This window comes from Chionomys nivalis, chromosome 22, assembly GCF_950005125.1.
Source record: "Chionomys nivalis chromosome 22, mChiNiv1.1, whole genome shotgun sequence".
Lineage (NCBI taxonomy): Eukaryota > Metazoa > Chordata > Mammalia > Rodentia > Cricetidae > Chionomys > Chionomys nivalis.
The window spans coordinates 9029031-9036709 of record NC_080107.1 but is presented as its reverse complement, the minus strand read 5'-3'; the positions used below and the strand labels follow the sequence as shown (position 1 = coordinate 9036709).

The 7679-nt window shown below is 41.0% G+C and overlaps 1 non-coding gene across 1 annotated transcript; it reads right to left on the bottom strand.

Annotated features, from left to right (window-relative positions):
* Positions 1–6230: 6230 nt before the first annotated feature.
* On the bottom strand, positions 6231–6390 carry LOC130864968 (U1 spliceosomal RNA). The gene has a single exon (XR_009056016.1). It is a non-coding gene; the product is annotated as a U1 spliceosomal RNA (small nuclear RNA).
* Between the last annotated feature and the right edge of the window lie 1289 nt (positions 6391–7679).

The following is a 7679-nucleotide window of genomic DNA, read 5'->3' as shown; positions in this document are numbered from 1 at the left end:
AACCATGCGTCCATGAAAAGATGAGCATAATAGCTTTTTGTAGCATGCCTGGCACACTGCGTGACTGGCCTTGCCCCGCACTGGGTGAGCAATTCACATTAACATTAATATGTTCTTAGGCTCCTACTGTTCTATCATTTAGGCAATAATTCGAGGATCAATTTAATTTCATGGGAATTTCACTATTCCGGGCTGACTTTGTGGCTTTGTCATATAAAGAAATTGAGTTCGGAGCACCTAAGATTTCACGGTGATTCTTTTCTGGAGTATCCGACCATGTCCACACTCGCACATCTATTATATACCTGTCACTAAACGTGTCATCGCGGATGAAACTAGTTATAAAAGGGGCTGCTTCCGAGGTATGATACCACCTGTCTTGTCTCAGCTTCCAGATGATTTGCAAAAATCATACAAACTCTGTCACCTAGCAGAACATGAGTTACATATATCCTGGTCTATTATGGCTGCCATCTTGGATTAAGGCACTGCCTTCGCAGGTCCTTAATAATGCATTTTTATTTAATTTGAGAATGCTAACATAGTGTGTCACATGGAATGTCTCCTTTAGACATCACACGGTTCAGGAAATTGTTTCTGTGTCGAGGTGAAATAGCACTCACAGGGTTGCCCTATGTTCTTAGCTATGAGGAGCTTCAGCAGACAGAGTAAGGCTCTCGAGGACTAGGGCAGGGGGCATGGGGAAGGGAACAAAAGCTAAGATTCTTTTTCCGAATTTTTTTCGGTAGATTTGAGCAACTAACTATATACTTGTCTCCAAGAATTACTTCTAATGATTGCAAGAAAGTCCGGAAAAGGTGCCTTTCTACTCTCCTGCAGCCATTCAAACATTCCCACTCGCTGGGGAGGGAAGGCTGAGGAGTGTGAGCATTACACTAAGACTCAAGCTTTGGGGAACTTCTGAACTTGGATAAAGTGCATTGAGACAGTATACCAAATTTAAATGTACATGGACCAGACAGACACCAAGGCATATAAAAGGTCAAGTGTACTCTGATATGGCAGTGGGTGGTTCACTCAAGTCCAATAGGTCATCTAAAACCAAAACTCAAGGAAACCTCAGTGTTAAACCACACCACAGAGAAAATGGCTTAACAGATAGATAGGTAAAGGACACTCCGTGGAAAAGCTACAAAGGACACATTCTTCTGAATAGCACATGCACTGTCTCTAAAGTAGACCTCATTCTAAATCGCAAATCATTGGAACAATTGCTCGTATTTTATCAGATTACACTGCAATAAAACTAGAATTCAATGGCATAAAAAACTACACAAATACAAACAGGCTGAATGATACACTCTTGAGTGGTCACTGGGTCACTGAAGAAATCGTGGAGGAACTTAGAAACTTACCAGAACTTTGAGGCCACAGCTGGGGAGAGCTAAAGCAGGTTCCAGGAAAGGAGTGTACAGCTGAGTGCTTCCACTAAAAAATCAGGAGGATCACAAAAAAACAGCTGAATGTTGTGGCCAAGCATCCTAGAAAAACATTTAATGATTCCAACTCCAAAGCTGTAGGTGTTCTGCATTAAATATCAGAGCAGAAACTAATGTAATAAAGACAAAGGATACCTAGAATCAATCAAAGAGTTGATCCTGCAACTTAGTAAAATTAGAGATTGAAACAGGAGGTCATAGATTCCAGAGAAACCCAGACAATCATTAGTGAACATTATGAAAAAAATTTGCATTTTTGTAATAGCAAGGAAATGAAACTAGCCTAAATATCCATCAACAGAGGAATGGATAATAAATATGTTGTATTTGTATGAAGTACAAACTTATCTGTAAAGAAAAAAGAAATAATGACATCTGCAGAACTAGAGATAGGCTGTAGTGAGTAAAATAGGCCTGACTCCGAAGGTTAATTCCCTACATGTTTTCTCATACACAAAACCTAGATGTAAAGTTATTGTGTGTCCAAGCATGTGTGTGCTTATATTTGCATGTGTGAAGTTAGCAGGGGATTGTATTCGTGGAAGAGAAGAAATGGGGGCTGGGGAGAGAAGGTAATAGAATATTTGTGATAGAAAAGCAGAACAGGGCATATGTGGGGGGAGGAGAACCAGCCCAAGGGGGTGGGGACAGAGGACAGGAAGGAGGCAGTGAAGGAGGGGAAAAAACCTAGGACAAAGAATAATAGCATTTATTTATGAAAATTCTACTACAAAATACATACTTCACATTTTAACCTAAGAGAAGTTAATTTAAAAAAAATTTAAAGCCCACTAAAATTACAAAAATTTTAACAAGTTTTGAGGACATTCTGTTAATCTCTACACCATAGGTTCTTTCTGGATGATTCTGTTCCATCTTTCGCTCAGCTTCCTAGGCCAAGTCCTGAAGATACCCAGTTCTAACAGTCATTTGAACATTCATCAAAAAGCAAGATGCATATTCTCCCAAGAGATATGTATGGCTCAAGAAATACTCACATGTATGATACCACTTGACTTAGAAGGGAAATTGAGTTAAAAATAGACCTTCCAAAGCTTAACATTTGCAATAAAAATATCAACAAAAAATAAACTTAGTAACATATTCTCACAAAAGCCAACATCCTGATTTAAAAGTTATTACAAAATTGTAATTTTTATCTTGAAGAAAAATGAATACATTATTATAGTAAGAAGATAGGTAGGGATAGAGTATTCAAAGGGGAAAAATAAAGAACTGGGGCTGATTTGTAGAAACAAGGGGAAAAGCCTGCTGGGTACAGAAAAACAGAAAAAGTGCCTCCCAGATTAGGCACAAGTACTTAAGACCTAAATCCTGTGGTGTGAAACTTGCTGCATTTCCCTACTGCTGATTTGAAATGAAATACTTACCTGAGAAAATATCGTGTAGAGCCAACAGGTGCCTTCTGAGTTGTATTAGGCCCTTTCTCCTAGTTCCAGTTGCCTGAAAGCTAATTGGTACCATGGAAACATGGAATAGACTTTACTGGAAAAGCTGTGGTCCAAATGTAGATGAAGTGTTTCTAGAAGACAGGAGATATCTGCACGTCCTATGTGCGTTAGCTTTTTGGCAAACTGAAAATGTAGAAAACCTAAACAAAATAACCTCCAACATCCACCTGGCTTTTCTATTTTAGAAATGTTTCGTTCTAGGGACTCCAATGCAAGTTAAAATTATTACGCTTGTTTGTGTGCACACGTGCGTTCACGTGCACACTACAGCACACATGCAGAGGTCAGAGAACAGCTTTAGAGAACCACTTCTTCCTATCATGTGGGTCCCCGGAGTCAAACTCAGAGTTTCAGGCTAGGCAAAGACCTTTACCACTCAGGTTTTCGGGGTTGGTAGAAAATGCCACTGAGCCAACATGTTAGCTCTAATTTAACTTTTGGATGACGAGCAAGTAGAAATAAATGTACATACCATAGAAGACAAGACATTTGCATTTTGATTGGTGACAGAATACTGCTTGTTACCTCAATAAAAAGAAGCACTCTCCAATTTGAAATTCCAATATAAACCATGGAAACTCCTGCACAACTCAGACTATTACCAAGGCTCTCCACAAACTAAGGGTAAGGCTATTCCCGAAAACGGCACCTAGGTCTCAACGAACATGGAGAGCTCAAGCTGGTGCCTTCGCCCCTACCATGGTTATAAAAGGTACTCTGTGTACTAACAAAGAAAGGTTAACACCAACCCTACTACAATCTGTCCCTTCTAGGTGACCTGCTTGCATGATACACTTTTGCAATAGTGGGTAACCAAAAGCTGGGTAACCAAACACTATCTAGTTGGATATAAGGTCCACTCCGTAAGATGGAACTCATGCCTGACACTGCTTGGGTGGCCAAGAATCTAAGACTGGATAGGCCATGGACCAAATAGTGCTGTTCCTCCAAAGGAATGTAGAAATATGACTCCTAGCAACATTCTGCTATGCTCACAGATAAGTGTCTCACTCCACCACCATTAGAGAAGCTTTCCCCTGGTGGTAACAAACACGGAGATCCACATCAAGACAATGTGCACAGAGTGAGAAACCCTGGAAGACTCCATCCTAATGGGAATGTCTTCATCAAAGCCCTCTTCTCAAGACTCAGGGAACTTTGGGGAAGTGGAAGCAGAACGATTCTAAGAGCCATGGAGAATGAGGACACTAAGACAACGAGGCCTTCCAGACCCAACAGGACCCATGCACCTATGACCTCACAGAGACTGTGGCAGCGGGCACAGGGCCTGTATGGGTCCAGACAAAACAGGGTCCCAGAACTGATGGGGAACTGGACACCTTCTCCCAGTCATGACTCAAGCTGTCTCCAATTAACAACTCAAAAAGGAAAACTTAGTTTCTCTAACGCAGTATGGTATGCAAGTCACACATAAGGGCAAGCCTATCCCCGGGAACAGATAGCCAACACAAAATGAACTCTAAGGATTTCGGGGGAAGTTTCTGCCTCATATTACTGTGTCTGGGCATTTTCTTTTTTACCTTTTGCTAATATATTACGGTTGTGAGGGTTCTGTGTGTGTGTGTGTGTGTGTGCATTCTTCATGGTCTTTCTTCATTCCTTCCCTCTTTCCTTCCTTCCTTTTTTCCTTCCTTTCTTTCGTTAGCTTATTCCTTGTATTTTATCCTAGTCTGTCTTTTTTTATTTGCCTGTTTGTTTTCATTTAAAAGAAGAAAAAGGCCTGCAGTTGGAAAGATGGAGAGGCAGGGAGGATCTGCAAGGGAATAAGGAAGGGAAAACTGTATTTGAGATATACTATATGGAAATAACTTTATTTTTAATCAAAATTAAATAAATAAATTCTAGCATAAGAGAAAGTTTGGGAAACATGAAAATGTTTAAGTCAGCTACTGGGGTATGCCCACATTTGGGGGAATGTGTCCAAGAGGATCTCTTCCTTTACAGCCCTTTAAAGATACACTCGTGAGAATAAACATTTTCTACCTTTTGGGAATAGTTCCATTAATTCATGACCAAGAAGCTATGTTCTAATCCAATGCTTTGAACAAAAAAATAAATCTGCTCAGACCTCTTTTTTTGGCTCCTCTCGATTTTAAGTAGCAAACCTGGTGATCTGTTTTATTCAACACGAAATAAAAGCAGTGGCTGACTTCCTTAACTGCAAGGTTGTTCTGCCTTGTTGGCCTCTTTTGCCCTATTTGAATAGCACTGAATCTCCTTCAGTTCCCATTCTTAATGAGGTTATTTACCTTGCATACCCAATGAACCCAATGAGATTGTACCTCATATAATAAATTCTCCACTCTGAGGTATGTCTGAGAGGGCAACCTATTTCGCTATTAAAAGGTATAACCTTTTAACTGAGCTTAGTCCTAAGGCTGGACAGAACTTCTCCACTGAATTTCCAATTACTTAAAGATGTCACCGTGGCATGCAGGGGTGGTCACATTTACACACACTCGTGGATCAGCCACACGAACACCCACTCATTACAAAATGACTTTTAAAAGCTCATTTGCTACCACACGTATAAATGCTCTTGCTTATGTGTGTTAATGAAATACATGTGTGCTAATGTTGCAAGCTGGGCACTAAAGAATAATCATTTTAACGCATTAGCATCGCTATCAATTACGTGAGCTAATGAAATACATTCAACTACAGTCCCGGAAATTTAGTCCTGGCTCTAAATTTCCTTCCAGTCAGGAACTGCTATTCTCCCTATGCCCAGTTATTTCCCAGAAGCTGTGACGTTGACTACCTTAATTTCAACTTACATTATTACAATGGTGACAAATAGCAAGCCGAGAAATGTCCGAAAGTTTTGAAGCAAACAAAGGACAAGGAAGCCTGGATACTTTACCATTTTGACAGTAACTTTAGCCTGCCACCATTGATGGGATTGAGGTAGAGACTGTTAGTAATTGAAGGGAAGTGGGGGGGGAGGGGCTGTTATGCCTTTGAGTCCATTTAAGTCATACCATTAGAAGATACTACTATTACAAAGCATTTTAAATAAATACATTAAATAAAATTGTTTTACTTAAAAATCATTTTAATAAAACTTTTCCTTAAAACCCTATCTCACCTTTTATTCTATTTTATTATCCTTCTTTCGACACAAAGTCTCATTCTATAACCCAAGCTGACCTATAACCCACAAGGAAGTCCAGTTTGGCCTCAGACAAACTGAAGGTAATCCTGACTTCAGCCTCAGGTAATGGGACTAAGGTGTGAGCCACCATGTCCTGGGACTTTTGTGTGTCTTTTCTCCTGGGGAGGGTGTGAATGCAGTCCCTCACCACCACAAATTTTGCAGCTGAGTGTCCCGCATTTGGAGAAATTGCAGGGCTCAGCACATATGGAGCACAATGGATGAGCCTGGCCCTAGGAAAACCACCTTGGTGATCATGGTATCTCCCCTGCCAGCTAAGTATACTTTCACATGTCTTAATTTCAGATTTCCATGAACCTGATCAGTGTGCTTGATGCTGCTGCCCTAACCTAAAAAACGTGTTTTCAGTGCCAGCCAAGTACAGTGCTGGTCAGATTGAATACCTATACGGAGAAGAATGGAACTTGATCCTTATCTCCCACACCTCACAAAGCTGAACTCAACATAAGACCTGGAGCCCTGGACCTAACAGAGGAGAAAGTAAGGAATATGCTTGAGCTTATTGGAACAGAAAGCCTTTCTGGTCAGGACTCCAATAGCACAGGAAGTTCAGATCAACAGTTCGGCACGTGGAGAGATGGTTCAGTGGTTAAGAGCACTGATTGCCCTTCCAGAGGACTGAGGTTCATTCTAAATACACACACAAAAACTCACAACTATCTGTAGCTTCAGTCCTAGGGGATTCAACACCCTCTTCTGGCCTCTTCTAGCACCAGGTAACACATGGTACACAAACATGCATGCAGTTAAAACATCCATACACGTAAATAAAATCGTCAAAAGACCAACAATTAAGAAATAGGACTTCACAACGCTAAAATGCTTTGTACAGCAAAGGACACCATCATTCAAACTAATACTGACTAATTTGCACACTACCAAAGCAAAAACATAATCATCAGTCTTAGCTGTGAACCCTGAAAGCTACAATCATGTCTGGCCTGGCAAGACAAGCCTGATAGTGTAATAGCGTGAACATCACGGAGAGACAAACTGTTTTCTAATCGGATTTAAGGCCCACTCTATAAGATGAAACCCATACCTGGGCACCATTGTCAGGCCAATAATTTGTGGCTCGACAGGTTAGGCTCTAGGGAAGAACCTACTAGTGCTATTCTACTAAATGGACATAGTAGCAAACCAATTCTTACCCAGCCATTATTATAGCCATAGACCAATGCATATGTCAATCCTCATCAGAAAAATCGATTTGCGTCCATTTACATTAGATGTAAATGAACACAGAGACCCACAACTGGTCAAGGTGCCAAGTACACGAGACTGCAGAACGCTTGGCCCTAAATGGGAAATCCGTCTCACACCCTCTCCTCCCAGGGTTCAAGTATCATTGTAAAAGGCAGGGTGGAAAGACTCTAAGAGCCAGAGGTGGTGAATGAATACAAGAAAGCAGAGTCCTCTGGATACAACAGGGCAGCTGCACAAGAGCTCAGCGAGTGTGACTCTATTCACAAGCCTTGTGTAAGGTCAAGTCAGACGAAAGCCCTGCATGGAGAGGGAAGGTGGACATGAAGTCCCACCTCCGGCAAAGGA